We start from the raw sequence: 20526 nt of genomic DNA, 5'->3' as shown, positions 1-20526 counted from the left end.
GGTAAACAGACACACACACACACCCACATGCCCATGTCGCCTCCAGCGCTGTCCTTAATTTACAAACCTACACACACGCATTGCAACGTCAACATAGATCACAAGGAAATGAGGCAGGACAGCCAGAAAGGAGCATTGTTCATTTGGGGAACACACATTTGGCAAGTGTTCCGAAAGTAAATCTCGGAAATACTGCCGCAGACAGCGTTCTTCTTATAACTTCTTTATTCAATCCATCAAAAGCTTCAGAGCGAACTGGCAGTGTTGCTTATTAAAGTAGGACTTGGTGGAAAAAGTACTTGTTCAGAAGTAAATTAAAGTGTTAGTGGTTTATTAATTCAGAAAATGGAATGGGAAATATGGTTAATTGTGAACAGTGGTAGGAAATAGAACTTCTAATGTTGAAGATTTTACAATCTTCATCATTTTTTTTTTCTCCAAACTAGTTATGTTATGTTATAGCTGTTTTTTCCACAGCTTTGGATTCAGTATTTGGACTCAGTCAGGCTCAGTCAGGGGGAACAGTGTTGGTGGGTTAGTTAGCGGTTTGTGGGTGTCAGTTAGGATAAGATATTTGTGCATGTGTCCATATGTGCGTGCAGGCTTTTCTGGCATTCAGAGGTTTCTCCTTAGTTTCACCACATTATGGTGGTGCTGTGATTGGCACTGATAGGATGAAGGTCCTGCATTCAAATCTGCTGTTATATTATATTGAAAGCTAGTTCTAATTTGGCAATAGGTGTGAATGCCCTCTGATAGACGGGTCCAGGGTTTATCCCATCTCTCACCCTGTGACAGATAGGATAGCCTCTAGCCAAAGATGCTGGCGTATAACTGCAGGAAGAAATTGTTTGTTTTTTTGGGTAAAAATTGGAACGCAAAGGTTAGCTGTGACTGAACTTTCAATACAATGTGAAAGAAGACTGAAAATGAAGATTGAAAAATGCTAGAATCAGTCACCATATATCATTGGGCAGCCATTGTGTCATTTAATCTTTAAGAATACATCACATTTTTCAAAGGTCATCCAAAGAATTTTCTCAGAGCATACTGAAGTATTTCGACCTTCAGTCTAAGACAAATACGCTGAAATAAAACAAAGTACAGGGAGAGCTGGCAGCTTTCAGAGTCTCACAGTGTTGTTGTTCTTCAGTTATGCTAATCTCCAGTAAAGGTTGAAATGACTGCAGTGGTTTGACAGATTTATCATTTATCTTAAGAAAGTCAGATTTATGCACTCTGTACAGTTTGTATACTTGACCTGCAAAGTAACTTGCAACTACAGATCACAATATTGTGAATTATAGATGATTATAGGTTGGTGGAATTACAAAGGTAATAGATATGTATGGTAAATGGACCACCACCACTGTTTACAGAACAGTAATGCGCTTGGACAATCTCTTAATGTGCTAACGTAGAGGGAGCAACAGAAACAATAACTGAAGCAATGAAGTCGGTCAGTTTGTGTGCATTAGTGTGGACAAAGCTGTCAAACCCTGTGCTCACTCGCACAGGTTCAGAGGGGGTCAGCGAATTGACTTTCTATCTGCTGGAGCTTGTGTTGGCAGTCAGGGTGGAGGGAAGTAAAGAACAGGCCGTGCCCAGCCCAGTCACTCCCACTTCCCCAATACCAGATACCACACCTCACCACATAAACTGGAGCGCTCGTCAGATTCCTCTTTTTTTCTTTTCTTTTTTTTTTTAAAACGCTCTTTGCAAGCGTGCGTGCGTGTGTACATTCCTGCATGTGCGTCTATGCACGTCCGCGTGTGTATCCCTTGTCCCAGTGTTTGCCATGTGGGGCGGCAAGATTTCTTCCGTTTTGCCTGGACAAACATTTCCTGTCAGTAAACACTGGAGAGCCAGGGACACCACAGTTTCCTGACGTGCATGAGTACACATTCGCACATGCACACACGGACAACATAAACACAATCTTTGCCCTTCATGCTGGCTCACTTTCTCACTCGTGCTCTGCCACGCATGTAGATAACTGCAGGCATAATTCACACATGCTCACGCACGGAGCAGCAGAAATGCGCACCTCCTTCCATACACTCGCACACCACCTTCACCCCCTTTTTCTCTTTCCTCCTCCTCATCTAGCTCTCTGGCAGATCATTGCTCTCCCCCTTGTTCTTTTTCTTTCTTTTTCCTTTCCTTCCTTCCTCACCCACGCACACACTCGCGTAGCACACATAAACATCAACAAACACACACACACACACACACACACACCAGCTAAGCTCCCATTCAGTACTGAGCACTGAGGAAAGAAGAGGGGTTGCTGAGGAAGACGGAGAGAGTATTTGGAGCTTGAATGCAGGAGGAGAGGAGGGATTTAGAAACTCTTCACCTAAATGCTAATAATTACACGCATGTATGTTTACACTCATACATGTTTGAGCAAATAATGTGCTTTTTCCCCCTTTTAACTGGAAAGTTGCTTACAGCTGGCCAGATGAATAGCTTTGACCTTGTTAAAATTTTCAAGGTCAAGCTTTGTAGTTGTTAACACAGAGCTCAGTTATGTTTTATAGCTTCATTATGTTCGCAGCTGGGAATGAACGACAGCTGTAAACAGAATGAAAATCATATCTGATGATTAGCTTGTTTCTAGATCGTCCACAGACATGACTTTGGGGTGCAGGGATTTTTTTATTAGTGCAAATGCTTAGCTGCTGTTCTTATCACCTTTGTGGCAAATAATTAGCATATTTTATAACATTATTATTTGAATCCTCGTGCATTATTTTCCACACATAGGGTCAGATTGGCCCTTGATTTAAATCAAACACACAAACTGAATTATTAACGTTTGCGACATTGTGGTAATATTGAATGCTGAAAGAAAGCATGCTTATTTTCTGCGCTTGGTATTGAAATGGACTGACTGAACCGGCTAGCCCCGGCCTCCTTTCTCATCTTGTTTCCTAACCAAGACATGTCATTCAGTTAACTCTCCAAAGAGGAGCCCTACTGGTGGTCTAGACCAATTGCAACATTTATGAACAGCAGGCTGGCGGCAGTTCTAGCTCTGCTCTGAAGACCTTTTTGGAAATGTTCTGCCACTCTATCTACAAACTGGAGCAAATGAAGTAGATGGTAATCCTTGCAGAAGAGCAAGGATTGTCGTCGTCAGCTGTAGTCGAAAGATCCTGCAGTTAGAGTCTTTCTGAGAAACTCACTGGATAAGCAGCTGATTAATATCACTCTGCAATGTTTTGTTTCCCAAAGTATTTATGAGTCAATATTTGTAGAAGAACACAGAAGCTGATTGCTACCACCTGTTTGCATCCTTAATGTGTTTTTGGTCCAGAAACACCTGCATTTTTCTTTTTGTTCAATTGCACTCTAATCGCTGATGTAAAAGACCGTCATTAGAAATTCTTGAAATGAATAATGGTGAATAAACAGTCATGAATCCAGGACTTGGCATATGGTTTAAAGCGGAAATCATTTACAATCAAAAGCTTTTCGAGTACTTTCGCTTAAAAAAAAAAAAAAAATTCTGTCTTTTCTTTCTGCTTTCCTCCCTCTCTTCACACTCCTCCGCCTCCCCTTCCTCAGAGTCGGACATCACTGAGAAAGGGGAGGCTAACTCTGCCAGTCAGCTCTGGTCTGTTGTGGGTTTTTTTTTTTTTTTAGTAAACCACAACAGGCCAATTATTTGGACCAAGCACAGCAGGAGGGTTAATCTCAGCTTACAGCTCATCTCTCTCTCCCTCTGTCTTCAGATCCTGCCTCCTGGGTTACGTCTTCACATCACATTATCTGAAAATCATCAGGTTAGGTTACGCACTGGAGCAGATCAGTTTCAGATATTGATAATACATTTATAGCCTGCAGCTTTATTAGTTAACGGAATATTATGACTATGGATTGATCCCAGTCACGCAACCAGGAACTTGCACGTTGCTGTATTGAACAGTATGTGCTCATTACATGCACGCTCAAACATAGGCACATACAGCACACCTCTCATTAGTGTTTTTGATTAAATTCCTCTCACTGCAGGCCTGTATGAATATGGAAGTATCCGGCATTAACACCTGCAACTATCGATCCCGTCATTATCATTTAAGCCTTCTGCTGTCTGTCACCAAGCTCACTAACACTGTACTATTACATTAGCGCAGTGTTATGAGTGATCATAATGAATGGAGCCAGCTTCCTACCTGCTGCCGCGATGGACTAATTGGCTTTTCCCCACAGAGCTCTCTTGTTTCAGCAGCCACAGTAATTGCTTGGTACAGGAGCATTTCCTAGGATGGCTAACCCGTACCAGCACCATCTCGTTTGACTTATTAGAGGGTGAAATGGCATTTATGAATGTACTTTGGGGCCAGTAGGAGAAATACTAAAGGATATTTTCAGACCTCAAGGAAGGTTATATGTGTGTGTGTGTGTGTTTTACCCATCCCATTAAGCAGCCCGTTGCGGAATGTACAAACCACGAGCAAATATGGATATGGTAATACTGGGCTGTGTGTGTTGGTTTCTGGGACAGACAGGTGGTTCCTCTCTGCGATGGTGGTCTGCAGGAATCAGAGGGCCGTGTCAGTGCACTCCGTGGGTGGCAAACACAAACGCACACAAGCACACACTTTCACACACACATAGCTTGTGTGGAAGGGATAAGTGTAATGACAGTGAGAATCACCTTTTCTATCAGGTTACCAGGTGCCAGCTATTTAGCTCCTTCGGATAGACACACACAAAGACTCTTACATAGAAGCAGTACCTCTGGAGAGCTGCTTGTCATTATTGGAAAGTCATTTGAGGGGTGCCAATACTCTGACGGTGGAGACGCGGGCTTATTAAACATGGTGTGTAAAACACATCCAGCATGTCAGCAAAGCACTTGTTCACCCCAGCTTAATGACCTTGTTAATTAACTGCTCAACACTTGGAGGTTGAAAAATGAGCACAAGGACTATCCTATTCTTAAGTTTTCAAAGAAGCAATAGTCTCTGAAGGTACTTTGGGAGTAGTTAGACTAATTCAGCGGGCTTTATGGGTTATTAATATTACTTTTTTTTTTTTTAAAGAAAAAAAGCCATTTTCACTTTGCTTTTGTTGAGTAACAACACATTTAATGTATAACAAACTTTGTGCTACCTTGTAACGTATGATAAATTAGTGATCAATGGCATCTAAATATAGGTTCAATGAGGCGTTATAGGCCTATCCTAGTATCAAGAGCATGCACAAGATCAAAAATATCAATGGCTTTTATTGGCAGCTGCCATAATCTACTACTGATGTTTCTGTATATGATCGTGTGTTAGGGAATTCACCGAATGAGAGTGGCCTCCTTATTGTGTGTATCAAAATGAGCTTCTGGGCTTTGTTCATTAGGATTGCAAGGACAGGAGTGCAACAAAAGAGTGCCCATTTTAGGAGGGAAATAAAGGGCAAAAAGGAGCAAGTGGAGTTTGTTTTGTTTTATTTCTGTCTAAAAAGGAAAAATATGAAAGGCAGGAAATCAGTGTTGCTAGCTTGCACGTGTGCTAGGAGTAAGAGCCACAGGCACACATACTTTTGGCAGCAACCTTGTCTTGTACAACCATCGTGCACCAGAACACCTGCGAGTTTAGCCAACGGGTACGCACTAGGAAACCCATCACCCTCGCTGTTAGTGCGCTTGCCTTTCCATGTGTTCGTCCTTCCTCGCTCCCCCCACCCCCGTTCTTTTTTTTTCTGGCTCCTGCTCGTCGTCTTTCAAACCCCTCTTCAACATTTCTCTCCCCTCCTTCCATTACACCTTTCTGCACTCCCTTTTCTTTCTTCATACCTGCACTCCACCCTCCTCTTCATTCACCACATTTTTACTCCTATCCCCCTTTCTTCCCACCCTCCTTTTCTCCACCTTAGGACTTGACAGAGCTATCATTACCATGCCACCTATTTACTCGCAGGCTGTTATTTTCCATTTGCTTTGAGGGGACCTGGGGCCAAATCCCTGCCCACAATACTTGATCCTAACCACAGGATTTATCCCCGAGTAGCTTGGCAAGTGCGGTCCACTCCCCAAGCTCCCCCCCTTCTTTTTATTTTCTTGTCCTCTCTCCTTCCTTTTTCTTTTGCTTGCTCTCTTATTCTGTCTTTCTTTCTACAGGTTTTTCTCTTCCACGGTTGCTTATGCAAATACAGGCCCTTCTTTTCAAAGAGCTGTCTACCAGTAATCCGATGGATGGCTCCATTTTCCCAGTGCTGCACACACAGACAAACACACATGGATTGCATACAGTGTTAGGATACAAGGACACATGCTATCTCTCATAAACATTCGCTCCAGTTGCCGCATTCATGCACTCATGCATGCAGATCCACATACGCATACAGTGACACAAGCAGGGAGAACCCCCCTCCTCTGCAGCACGAGTGTTATATTTTGAGTAGCTGTAGTAGGGCCATAACAACTTCAAAACCAGCAGGCTGTCGCCAGCAGCCATGCAGCACTCAGTTGGGTAAACACTGGCATAATCTAAATCTCTCTGTGATGCTTTAGTGCAAGGATCTTTATTTCTGCTCTCTTCAAAGGCCCCTGAAGGAAGTCAAGACAAGGGTAAAGAGATAAGAAGTCCCTCTTTTTTCCCCTCCCTCCTTTTTCTCTCTATTCTTCTATCCTTTCCCTCAACCTACTCTTTCAATGACCCCCTTCTCTTTCCTTTTATCTCTCCTCCCCACCCTTTCCACACATGCGCACACATATATCTCTATCTTCTTATGCCCTTTTTGCAAAACGCATAGCGCACAGCCATAATTCACACTGCTGCATACATTCAAATGTCAACGACTCTCTCTCTCACAGGCATCATTCCTCTATTGTCCTTTCATAAGCGGTAGGAATGACGGCATCTGTAAAATATAGGACAGTTACCTAATAGAGGAGACGAGAGAGGGAAGAAAAGGAGAGTGGCAAGGAAAGGTGGCGAGAGGTTGTGCAGGTCTGCCCCGCACCGCTCAGAAAGTGATTGAATTATCAAGCAGGGCTTTTGCTTGTTGTCCAAGAGGGTTTCAGAGGGGAAAGCCCTTTTCTCAGCAGCTAATGCGCTTTTTCAGCCTGGCACAATGGCTAACTGTGTTGTGGAGAGGGGCTAAGAGAGCTCTGTTCGCCCAGAGCTCATGGGGCCACCAGCTCTCTCTTGGCACTTCTCTAAGGGGCCTCTGGCCACACTTAACCTCATGGCTGTCTGCTAGCATTAACACATAACCTCTTCAGAGTGGAAAGATAATGCACTTGTGACAACATTAGCACATTACAGTCCTAAGTGTACCACGGGTTGGCTAATGCAGAATGAATTGTGCTGTCTTTAGATACTCATTAGCATTCCAGAGGTTTGTGGAAACGCATGCTTAATGATCTCTCGACCTTCCGTGTCCTCCTGGGGTGCCAGCAGCTTGTTTTTCCAGTTATGTCCTTTTTAAAAAATGACTTTGACTTATAGATCGCAACCCCTTTTCTGGAGTCAGATACTGGAATAGGAACGCAAGGTAAAAGTTGTCAAGCTGTGACTGCAGCTCTTTTTTTTTTTAAACAGAGAACATTATGACCTGGTGTCATTTCTAATAGTAACAATAAATCACAGGTTATATGTTATTAAAATTAAATTGCACAGTACCTTTTACAGTGTTTACCACATACCACACCCTGTGTCTTTAAGCCCTGTGTTAGGAAAAGAAGCAGATATTCAGGACTGTAATTATTGCTGGTGTATAGAGGGGAAAGAAACACAAGCATATAGTGCTCCAGACGGGATTAAAATCAGCGATCAGCACATGCAATATTAAAATCAACAAATCTCTCTTACAGAAATAAATTCCAGCTGCATGAGGCACAGATGTTGGGTGTGAATTCATAAATCCTTCGGGGTCTGCAGGTTATCCAGTAAAATTAAAGGTTGTCTTATATTTGGCCCTTTTTGTTCTCCCTGTTTGGTAAATGGTCTGTATTTATATAGCGCTTTACTAGTCCCTAAGGACCCCAAAGCGCTTTACATATCCAGTCATCCACACACACATTCACACACTGGTGATGGCAAGCTACATTGTAACCACAGCGACCCTGGGGCGCACTGACGGAGGCGAGGCTGCCGGACACTGGCGCCACCGGGCCCTCTGACCACCACCAGTAGGCAACGGGTGAAGTGTGTTACCCAAGGACACAACGACCGAGACTGTCCAAGCCGGGGCTCGAACCGGCAACCTTCCGATTACAAGGCGAACTCTTGAGCCACGACCGCCCCATCGTTGAACTCACAGCAAAGAGCTGAGGAGTGCTTCTTCTTTTGAATATGATATTAAATCAAATTCTTTAAGTTAGTTTAACACTGAGCAATCTTTTTTTTTTTTTTTACTGATCAAGCAATTTATATCTAATTCAAACAGAAGATGTTCAGTCACACAGATATTTAAGCGTCGTCTAACCCAACTAATGGGTTTATATTGTAACTCGTTATATAAGACAGTGCAAATTACTTCTAAACCTGCAAATTATGGTGTGATGGGCCATACATTTTTGTGCTGTGGTCTCAATGCTCCATTTTTCGTTCTCATTTTCCTTTTACCTCTCGCTCTTTTGCCTTCATTTTTCATCTCTCTGATCTCTCTTTTCATTCCCTGCGTCGTTTTCTTTTCATCCATAGAAAACAGCTGTTCAGCAGGTAGCCTGTGATTAGTGCTACGAGGCACCTGAAACTTGCCCTGGCGTTTGACAGCCCTTTCAGGCCTCACACTCCTTTTATCATCGTGGTCCAGTCTTCCTTCATTTCACAGAGACATTATGCGAGTGCGCTAAGCGGACGGAGAGGATGTGATTAGTGACACCGCTTTGAAATGGCCTTCCAAACAACTGGTGTGCATTATGCCTTGATTAGTCCCTTAATTTGATCTCATGCAACAAACAGATGTTCGCTCAGTCTCACAGTCATACCAGCCACAAAATTGTCTGCCAGGATTGTAACAGAAGCCTGTTTTGCACAATAACTCTCACTGCCATAACCTAATTATTCTGAGCAATGCCACAAAACATGAACCGGCAACTATAAAACATGCAACACAGGGACACCAGTCAACCCGACATGCAGAGCACTGAGTGGATTAGACTGTGCAGGGTTTTCAGTGCAGTTTGATTTGATGGACTTCCACAGCAGTCACAATGATCAGTTACTGCCAAGTTAAAAATATCAGGTATCAGTTTGGATGGATTGTAGCACTTCTTTTTCTTTTAATCTTCTAATTCTTGCAAACAGGAATGTTTGGTGGCACACGGTTTTATGGATCTTGTCTCTTTTAGTTGTTTAAGCTTGCACAATACACATCTTGACCAAGCACCAACACCACAAAATTACACAAAAGCAGCCAAGTCTTTTAATCAGCTGCTTGGTTTGTGTATACTGTGTGCTGAAGAAAAATCTGAAACAGAGAAACTATGTCCCACAGCAATGCAATCAGGGAAGATTATGGTTTGTCATCTGAAATACTCATCTGAGCATTAGATGCCAAGCAGGCTGTAGTTCAACAGTGATCAGCCTGTTTTATGTTTGTAGAAGTGTTTTTGTCTCATCACACAGCGGTTGGTCATGTGTTCACAAGTAAAATGCTTTCCACCCGCCTTAAAGCATATGATGTGGTGTAAAGATAGAAGCAAAGATGCATAGACTTTTAGTAAACACTTAATTTTCATCCACCGTATAACTCACTTCTCCCTTCGGAATTTACTTTAAAATCCAATTATTAACATATAAATCTCCACACGGACAAGCCCTCGCTTATAAAGCAGAGATTCTGAGACGTCATCACTGCAGCCGGCTTCTCTGGTCTTCTAACCAGGGTCTTCAAAATGTCCCAGAGGCAATCATGTTTTTGAAGCTATAGCACCCAAACTTTGGTATGGCCTGTGAGATCTCTGATTTGTTTTAAACGACTGCTGAAAACACATTAAGCTATTATAGGTTAGCTTAACTCTTAATCTTCTCCCCTGTGTTTTGGGCCGTAGTTTACAACCATTTGCTTGTAAAGAATCATCTTGCGTGTTCAAACATGTACAAGTATACATTTTCAAACATACGGACACATAAATAACGACATAATTTGTGGCTATATTCATATTCTGAAGTTGTAACTCTGTTTTCAAAAGTCCTATACAAATAATAATTTTTAATTCTATTGATGTGTTTTCTATATATGTATAATTGGCTAATATGATATATCAGCCTGTGGTTGTAGCATATGTCTTATAAAAAAAACATTTTAGGATGTGTTAGATCTATAAAGTACAATTTTAAAGTTATGGATATTCCACTTTATGCATTCTTCTTTTGGCCTGTGTTGGTCATCGTCTGCAGGATCACAACAAAGAGAAATAAATTCAAGACAAAAACACTATGATCCTTCACATATGATTTATCCATTCAGTATCAACTATGAATATCTAAAGCAGCACTTCTCAAAGAGAGGGGGCCAATACTCAAAGATAAAGATTTAGAGTGACACTATATACCTGGAGCCCAAGACCTTGCTCTTTGACCTGAAGATGCCTCTAATAGATTCTTTGAAAGAAAGCTCGAGGGCTAAAGAGAAAGATGGTTAGAGGGAGAGAGCGAATGAAGGTAGTGAAGGCTCCCTGCAGGCATCTTAAATCACAGCAGGCCCAGACTTCACCAAGAATCAGGAGCAGATTCACGCTTTCCACAGATGCCCACCGACTCTTTCACATACCTCCAGCAATATACAGGTGGTGCACGATCTGCAATGAGAAAGTATCCCCATGCAGACAAACGTTTAGCTTCCTCATTCTCCAAACCCCTATAAACTGAGCCGCTGTGTTTCAGTTTCTCAGACGCCTGTACAGCGGTGCAGATGCAGTTTTAGTTACATCAGCTGTTTATGAACTTGTGATTGGAATGTAGGTATGACTCTGTTTACTGTAAACACGGAGAAAGCCTGAAACGGAGTGACGGAGAGATCAGGTTGTGCAACAGATGGGTTTTTGCTGATTCAATATTTACTCATCAAACAGAACTATTTCCTGTAAGCACTTCATGTCAGGCCAAAATCACTCTGTCTCTCAGCACCACCTCTCGCTTTATCTCCTTTTCTCCCCCCCACCCTTGGAGCAGGCTTTCATGTCGCTCCCTTTCATCGTTGTAAACTTTTGCGGGATTTGTTTTCCCTCCCCGGTTTGCTTTTGTTTGTCCGTCTTTCCCAGCGTCTTCTTTCTCAAGCATCAGATTCCTTTTCTCCTTTTTTTCCCCCTGACTGTTGCAAACCTTTCACAGCAACTGTCTTTAAAGAAAAAAAAAAATAGGACATGCTAATCAAGCCGTGTACACAGAGAGTACACAGTGAGTGAGCTGGTTTGACCTGGGGAATTATGTTGCTTTAAATAATACACTAACTGATGTTCCCACGGGCGTGTGCAAGACAAGTGAGTGTGTTTTAGCATTTGATTAAGTCCGGGAAACATCCACACCTTTTCTTAATTTTGTGTGTTTGAGTTTGCCTTTCTTTTGTCCCCGTGGGCTTGGCCGCTCATACATGAATGGCGCAAAGACAGCGAGTATTTGAACGTCTTTCTGAAGTGCATTAGCCCTGACAGATGTGCCGTCAAAGCCGGAGTCTCTTTAAAACCTTTTGAAAAATAGCCTTTATGTCAAAAGCAGATCGCTTGGACTTAAAGTACACATGGAAAGTAGTGGCGGAGCTTCGGGGGGGGAAAGGTTTTCAGGGCGATATTTTTAAGTCTTTATCGTGAAGGTAGTCATCTGTCTGTCGACACATTGGCGTGGCTGTTTGAACTGTGTGCCCAGGAGCTGACGTAGTTTTCCCCTGTGTCACCTTTACGTGCACATCTGTCCATTTCTTACTTTACTTCCCACCCGAGATTTGCACATTTGGACCATTCTACTGGAGCCTAATAGACTTCTCCTAAATGGGCCGCGAACAGGAATATTCATTGAGATATCTGAATTACTCACAGACCTCTTCCCCCATATTTTTCTTCCTTTTTTTTTCTGGTTAAGTAACATGCTAATCAGTGACATTTAGAGACGCTGGTAGGTAGATTTGTTACTTATGGTCTAAATTAGGGTAGCAGTTTCCCTCGTCTTCATCTTTTTACAAGTGTTTGCTTTTGTAGGAATTTGCTTGTGTTCCTAACATTTTGGCTCCTTCATTGGACGCCCTTTGTCAGGACTACTTCAAGTGTTGTGTTACAGGACTTTGAGAAGGCAATGGATACACACAGACACACACACACACACACACAGAAAGGAGAGAGGGAATTTCACTCCTCCTCTCACAGACTTCAAAGCTAGCTGCCCCTTGAGAAACTTCAAACGCCGTGGGGGCCATTAAAAGACAAAAATTATTTTCTGTAAGGTCGTGATTTATTTGATTGAAAAATGAAACCACTAACCCAAAAGACATTATTTTTTCCTTTCCAGGGCCTGCTTTACCAGGCCCAACCTAAATTGCTACCAGGTGGGAATCCTCTTAAGAGCAGAAACGCTCAACCCGAAGAGCCCAGGCTTTCTTGCTTTCTCTTGTCTCCCAGCCTCCACTTTTTCTCCATATCTCATTTTGTGCCTGCCTCTGTCTGTCCCCTTCTCCATTTTTCTTCATTAACGCCAAGCTGATTAAATACACACACTCCAACATGTCTGACTTTATGCTGTTATATTTCTTGTGGTGTAAGTGAAGGCTTAGCCCCGAGCACTAGAAAACAGCACTTCGCGACTATCAGTCATTGAAGAAAAGATAAGAGGTGGAGAAGGAGCCCAGTGAGTCTGGGAGAGATGGAGCAGTGGTGAAATTTAAGCATGTGAGAGAGTGATGGAGTTGAAAGAGGGGTGAAAATATAGGTGAAAAGTTGGATGGAATGAATTAAGGAAGTGGGGGTGTTTGTATAAAATAACGATGGGGACCAACAGAGGGAGAACGTTGTGAATGATAGATGCAAATTTAAAAAACAGGTAGATGAGATAAAATGTGAAATATTGTCCTTGGCCTTTGTGCAGTAAATTTGCAGTTTTGCATGCCACTGGAAGTTTTTATTCAAACTCAAATGTAATCGTACAGCTCGTGCGTCTCCTGGTGCTCATAGATAAATACATCGTTGTGTTCGAACACAAGTGCTTGAGGTTTTCTTTCAGAGTCGTGTCCTTCTTTCTTCATGATTCCTTCCATTTTGACCAAATTCCCGATTCTAGATGATCTGAAGCATCCCCCAGCATAATACTCCCACCACCATGGTTCACTGTGGGGACAGTGTTCTTTGAGTCGTACAGCTCTCCCTTCTTTCTCCAAACGTCTTTGAGGTCAAAGAGGTCTAGTTTTCTCTCATCTGAACAAATGACAGGCTTCCACTATGCATCCTTCTCCAAGTTGTCCTTAGCATACTTCAATCTAGCTTGAAGGTATCTCTTCTGCAAAAGCTGAGGAGGGTTTTTTGGGTTTTTTTGGTCTGCAACCTCGCAGTCCATTCCTGCAGGGTTCTGATGATAGTCTTCTTTGAGACTACAATTCCCGACTTGGCTAAGTCATTCACTGGTGTCTTGGCAGTTGTTCTGGGGTCTTTAGACACGTCTCTCACTAGTTTTCTTTCCAGAGTCTTTGAAATTTTTCACTTCCTACCTCTGCCAGGCTTGTTCTGTACTGTGTGGCTCTCTTTGAATTTCTTGATGAAGTGACAGCTCAAACCCTTGCTGAAGTTTTTATGCTGTGTGTAAATTGGCAGGTAGCCCTCAGTTTTAACTTTAGCATTACGACCTTAAAGCAGCTCGTTGCACAACAGTGGTTTGTGCTATGGCTCAAGAAAAAGGTCAGTTTCTCAGGGGCCTAATAATATTATATGTAATTTTTTTTCTAAAATAATCTTTTTAATAATTTAATATAATATAAAAACGAATATGTCACATTTCATAGTGAGGCTAATACTTGTGTCCTCATCTGCATAGTTGAAGTGTCTTACTATGCTCTGTATGATGTCAGTGAGAGCGGTTATCCTTAATATAGTGTGAGGTGTACAGGTCTGATTGGGAGTCCCACCCACCTGCTGTTTAACTAGCCCTTAAAAACAAGAATGGCTTTTAAGGTTGAGGAGCTAAAATGGCTTGTTTTTAGGCAGTGATCTTAGCGGCTGTAACCAGGCTGTACCATTGGATATCGGCTCAATAAATTTATCTTACTAGTAGATTTTGAGGAAATGCACATTAATCAGTGCAAGCGTGATGCGTAAGTGCATCACACTTGCACGTACTAAATGCATCAGGCTCTTGCCGCAGACGGAAGGGGTGAGAGTTCTTGTTTTCTTTGCGAGGCAGTTGGGGTTTGTGATTTTGTGAATTTTGGTCTTAGCTTTGTTTATGTGCGTAAGTTTGTGTGAGAAACATAAAAGGCAAAAAATGTGTTTTTCTTACAGGCTGCCATTTTCACCAGCTGTCTTGCGGCTTGAGCGTTTTGGCCGCTCAGCACATGAATCACTCATTTCGAGTATGCCTGTGTGTTGCTGAGCGTATTTCATCCTTTCATGTGGACGTTCCCACTGTTTATGAGTGCATGTGTGTGTGTGTGTGTGTGTGTGTGTGTGTGTGTGTGTGTGTGTGTGTGTGTGTGTGTGTGTGTGTGTGTGTGTGTGTGTACGCCACTGATGAAATTGCATCTCCTCCTCCAACCCCCACCTCCTCTTCTTCTCCCTCTTCCTAATGTTATCTCACTTCCTCTGGGCCTCTGACAAACCCACCAAACAGGGAGAAAATAGAGCGCTTTATTGGGACGCCTGTCAGGACTCCCCCTGGATTTATGGCCAACAGACAGCGTTTATCACTCAGCCGAGAGAGGCAGAGTAAAAAGAGCTGGGGGGGAAGAAGCGGGGAGCGAAAAGAAAAACAGGGTAGAGAAACACTGATCCTGTCCGCTATTTGCATACAGAACCACTCCGACTGACTGGAACCGTTTCTGGAAAAGGGATCATTAAATGATTATGCTGTTAACATCTTGAACACATTCACAGGGCAAAGCAGAGCCACTGAAGATGTTTGTTGAATTTATTATGTAAACTGTTCAAGACTGTTGAAAACTAATTGCACATTTTTGCATGTTTGCAAAGGGCAAAGCCAGTGGAGTAAACATGATTTCCATTGTGTTGATTGATTGGTAATTTATTTCAACATGTGAACAATATACAAGTACATTTAGAAAAGAAATGAGAGAAAAAAAAATATATACTATACAAATTACATACAAAAAAACCATTCTGATTAATTTACATGTTGAAAGGGAGTGGGAAGAAGTATACACTTATTTAATCCCACCCCTGATTTCCATTGTGTTGATTGATCAACAGCGGATGGTGACAAGGTGCTAAAAGGTAGCGCAGACATGAATGTTTTTGCGTGTAATTAGCATCTGAAGGCTCTTATTATTGCGTCAGAACGCCCGGGGAGACTTTTGCGATTGCATTTTCTTGCTGTTTTAAGTGTTGACTGTGTGTTTACATCTGCAGTTAGGAGTGTCCTTGTGTTGGAGCCCTCCAGGACAACATAGCGGAACAGATTATGTGCTCTTTTATTTTTCCTTCCTCACAGTCTTATTGTTTTATTATTATGACAGCTTTTAACCCTTTAGTTCTGCACTGTTAGAGAGCTAAAGTTAGAAACTTGTCCTCTGTTCTGAATCACTGTTAAATTCAGGATGTAGCCACAAACTTGGCTTTTGATGGGGAAAGTATAATGCCAGTAGAAGAATAGCTGTTAAATTCACTGGTCAATTTGTTCAATATGCTCTCAAGTCATTGGTCTGGGAAGCACTGGTGTAACCTATGAGGAGAAAACTGCCAAATCCATGGAAAAACATCCATCCTATAATAGAAACACATTAAACCACTACTATTAACAGACATGTACTCAGAGCAATGTTGAGGTATCCCAACAAAGACACGCATGGGATCTTTCTTTTAGTGTTTATGCATGAACATAGGGCGGACAACGCAATCAAAGCAATTCCACAGTGATTATACTGAAGAAACATGAACAGGTAGGAACAAAGCCTGCAAGCCTGACTGCTCATCAGTTTGTTACCTGCTGAAGTTCAGGGTCTGGCAGCAGCTTTAATGTTACTTTGGGTCCTTGGCTAGCTTTGCGTTAGCACGCTGTCTGTGCAGATGCGTGCAAAGAGACAAAGTTGTGTTTGCAGTATAATGCAGTCATTTCTGTCCTGGATGCACTTTACCATTGCACATTTATCTCTTTGGGCAATAATAGTCAAAGTAATCTCCATATCTTCGCTGTAGATGACTCACGCCATTTGCCTTCTCCCACACATGAACTGAAGTAGGCTGACTGTAGTGCAAGAATAACTGAAGAACCTTTGTAACACAAGTAACGACGTAATTATAACTAATGTAATTACTGAAATTGGAATAATAAAGGGTTATATTACTGCATTACAGAAAAATGTAGGGTGATTACAGTAGAGTATAGTAACACTGATTCTGAGTCCTCTACAAACTAATTGACAGCAGGTCAATGCAGTCACTGATGTGGCTGCATTTTGTCAAAATATAATATAAACCTACATAATCAATCAAGTGGGGACAACATGCTATTAATTCATAAGAGTGTGCAACTTATAACGTGTGGTGAGGTTGGAGAAGAGTTAGGAAAGTGTGGATAGGTTACCTGACTTGGGCTTTGTGATAACTTGTCAGCTCACAAAGCTGTTGGACGCATGAATGGGAACATCTGCACTGGTGCTCTTTAGTTAAAAATAAACCATATGATGTCAGGTCTCACATCACTGCACTGACTAGTCAGAAGTGGTGGTGGTCAGAGGGCCCGGTGGCACCAGTGTCCGGCAGCCTCGCCTCTGTCAGTGCGCCCCAGGGCAGCTGTGGCTACAATGTAGCTTGCCATTGCCAGTGTGTGAATGTGTGTGTGAATGGGTGGATGACTGAATGTAGTGTAAAGCGCTTTGGGGTCCTTAGGGACTAGTAAAGCGCTATACAAATGCAGGCCATTTACCATTTACCTTCAGTGTCTGTGGACAGTTCTTCACTTTAGTTCAACTCAACAAAACAAGAACAAGGGAAGCAAAGCTGTGGTCTTTTTTACAGAGCTGAATTCTCAGAGTGAGGGAGAGACCACTAAAAAAAAAACACAAAACAAAGCAACCAATGATGGATCCGGTTTGCTGTGGCTGATTGAAGTAATCTAGAGATTATGTGCATATTTTTCCTAGTGCCAGGTCGAGCAGTTGGAAAATGGATAAAATTGATTTTCTTTGGTAGACACCAAATGCTAAAATTTTTGTTCATCCAGTTTGTTCTGTTGCAGAAACAAAGCAGGTGTGGAAGGATGGTGCACTGTCATAAGAACAAACCCGTCTTGACAGGAAGTACAGTCTGTACTCTACATTACAATATTCTCGCTCACTTTTAAGAGTCTTTGTTGAAGAGCAGCACAAACACTCGGTTAACAAGACTAAATTGTTTTTCTTGCAGTAAACACAAAGTTTTTACTATGCTACATGGAACTTGCTACATGACGGTAAACCTAACAGTGCATAGTGGGTCGCACATGAGCACATACAGGTGTACCTGTCATTCTTGTACATGCTAAGTAGCATATAGTGGAGACGCACGTCAGTCCACAGCTACACAGGGGTGCAACATAATGATGCCATTACAGTGATATTGTCGACAAACTGAGGCATGATTGGCAGAATGTATTTATAGAGAAATCTCAGGAGAAAGTTCGCAGCCCTTAATCATCTGCCTCCCTCGAAATTCTCTCACCATCGTCTGTCTCTGTCTGCTGAGAGGATGAATTAGGGTTGACAAAGCCTCTGTACAGGCTTTTAGTGAAGGGGAAAGAAAAGGGAGGGAGGGGGAGAAGTGGGTTAACGGAGTCATTAACACATGATGATTTAAGTGGTTTGATTTAGTGCCGTGCTACATTTTTCTGGCATCTTGGGCTATCCTCCTGTGGATTGGAGAGGAAAGAATTTTCTTTTCCCTTGCAACATCCTTCCTGCCCCCCAGGAGTTCCCCTCAGTGTGCTGCTATGCAGCCTTCTCCTCTTCCTTTTCTAACACGGCTCCTCCTCTTTTATCATCGTCCTTCCACCTTCAATCCAGCCTCTCACTTTCTTTCTCTCTTTCTCCTATCTCCTCCCCAGTGTCCGTGTGTTTTAAGATTTAATGCCCCAAACAAGCTTTCTGTGTCAGCCCACTGAGAGTGTCAGCAGGGGCGCTCTGTTCCCCCTTCTGTTTCTGCTGTGAGAATGGCTCTCAGAGCTGCTTAGACACAGGCATTCACTCATGGGGTGCTTGTGTTTTTGGCGCAAAAATACTCACTCTCAGACAGGCGCTCATGTGGTCTCACTTAAGACTTTTATCACACACACTGGCCCTTAGATGGGTGCCACATCTGGTCCAATCGGTTTGCATCTCATCCCAGCCTAGAAGGCACTGTAGGAGTGTCAGGTGTGTGTGTGTGTGTGTGTGTGTGTGTGTGCGCGTCAGGCCACATACTGTCCTACCAATCACATTTCACCAATCCAGTGGTCCCTCTTTTCATGAAGGCGGGGTCTGACCTGCCTGGCCATTCAGAATTGGATTATGCAGCATCATGATTAGATTTGACCTTTGATACACACACTCTCACTGTCACTTACACACACACACACACACACACACACACACACACACACACACACACACACACACACAAAAGGACACGCATTCACACTCCCATTGTGTCTGTAAGCAACTTTATTACCTACACGCACACAAACACTCATGCATGCACGCGCACACTCATGCACATACTAGGCTAACACGATCTAGGGGAGGTGGTATAGCACAAATCTCCTTCAACATCTCTTTCTCATTTTCTCTCACATTCTTCTCTTTTCATTTTTATTTTTTTCCCCTCCCCACAACCCTTAATAAGAAGGAACCCCCCCCCCCCCCCCCCCCCCCATCCCTCCCTCTTTCTACCCTGCGGGCTGTCCCACTTCACTAACGTGGTGAATAATTAATGCCGGCAGGCCGAGTTGATTAAAATAACACATCAGGTCCCCTTCATTGAGAAGACTCATCGCTCCGTCATGATGTTGCTGGTACTGTGGCTGAAACCACATCACAGGAGGGAGTTATTCTTCACATTAACACTGATTGAGATTTTATGGATGGACGGGCATATGTGAAACATTGTGGTTTGCCGGTGTTTGGTTATTTATAGAGGTAGAAAAACGATTTAATAGCGCAAATTCAGTGATTTTTATAATTGATGAACGGTCAAATGGCTTTTTGCGTGATTGTTTATAATACATCTCGTGGGTTTAAAAAGTAAAGCATGGAATCTCCTCTCTTGTCCACTGTCCTTTTGTTCCTCCTTTTATAAAGTTTTCAATTAAAGCAGATGACACAGGTCACAGGTGACACATGATGCATGTTTGTGTTTGCTAACTGCGTCTTTGCTTTTCTACTTGCTGTCTGCTTGGATGCTCTCAACCTGCCTTTTTCGCTGTGGGTCTAATAACTTTTTGTCTGAGTTATCTTTTCACAGAATACAAATAAAAACAAAGTTTTCATGTATTAGTGCGTTCATAGCTTTAATAAGCTGTGTTCACGTTTCAAATGCTGTCTCGTACAGACAGAGGCTGCTTGCGGAGTGTCTGTGTATGTGTGTGACATTACTGAGTGGGTGCTGAAGTGGGCTTGTTTACCATCCTTGGCTGCTCTGAACTGTGAGAGGCTGACTGGCCAAACACTCCTAATGAGCTCCTTCTCAGCTCTCTTACACACACACACACACACACACACACACACACACACACACACACACACACACACACACACACACACACACACACACATCTCTGATCCACTCTACTCTAAAGCATCATTGCAGCCACTGGGGGTCATTGTTCCCCAAAGCTCCTTCTCAAACTCTGCTGTTGTTCCAGCGTGTGCGAGTACATAAGATAAGATAAGATAACCTTTATTAGTCCCACACGTGGGAAATTTGTTTTGTCACAGCAGGAAGTGGACAGTGCAAAAGTTATGATGCAAAAATTAGAATACAATAAGAATAAATACAGTACACAGCTGTACAGAATAAAATAAAATAATATACTATATACAGTAGAATAAAATAGAATAAAAATATACAATAAGATAAAAATAGAATACGAATGCTATATACAACTGAGTAAAAATACAACGATGCCAGAAAGGATTATTGCACTTAGTGTTATTGCACATGTGTGGATGTGTGTGTTTGTTCAGTTAAAGTCTTTGTTGTGGAGTCTGACAGCAGTGGGGAGGAAAGACCTGCGAAATCTCTCCGTCCCACACCGTGGGTGCCGCAGTCTCCCACTGAAGGAGCTGCTCAGTGCTGTCACAGTCTGCTGCATGGGGTGGGAGACGTTGTCCAACAGGGATGACAGCTTAGCCGCCATTCTCCTGTCACTCACCACCTCCACTGGGTCCAGAGGGCATCCTAGAACAGAG

The 20526-nt window shown here is 42.6% G+C and overlaps 1 protein-coding gene across 1 annotated transcript in view; it reads left to right on the top strand.

Annotated features, from left to right (window-relative positions):
* The window catches only part of raraa (retinoic acid receptor, alpha a), a 147752-nt gene that overhangs the window by 67081 nt on the left and 60145 nt on the right, over positions 1–20526 (top strand). The gene's annotated exons all lie outside the window — the stretch shown is intronic.

Source organism: Rhamphochromis longiceps, linkage group LG8 (assembly GCF_057381845.1).
Source record: "Rhamphochromis longiceps isolate RC_006_pf linkage group LG8, R_longiceps_female_GT1.1, whole genome shotgun sequence".
Classification (NCBI taxonomy): Eukaryota; Metazoa; Chordata; class Actinopteri; order Cichliformes; family Cichlidae; genus Rhamphochromis; species Rhamphochromis longiceps.
This window is presented reverse-complemented; position numbering and strand designations above follow the sequence as displayed.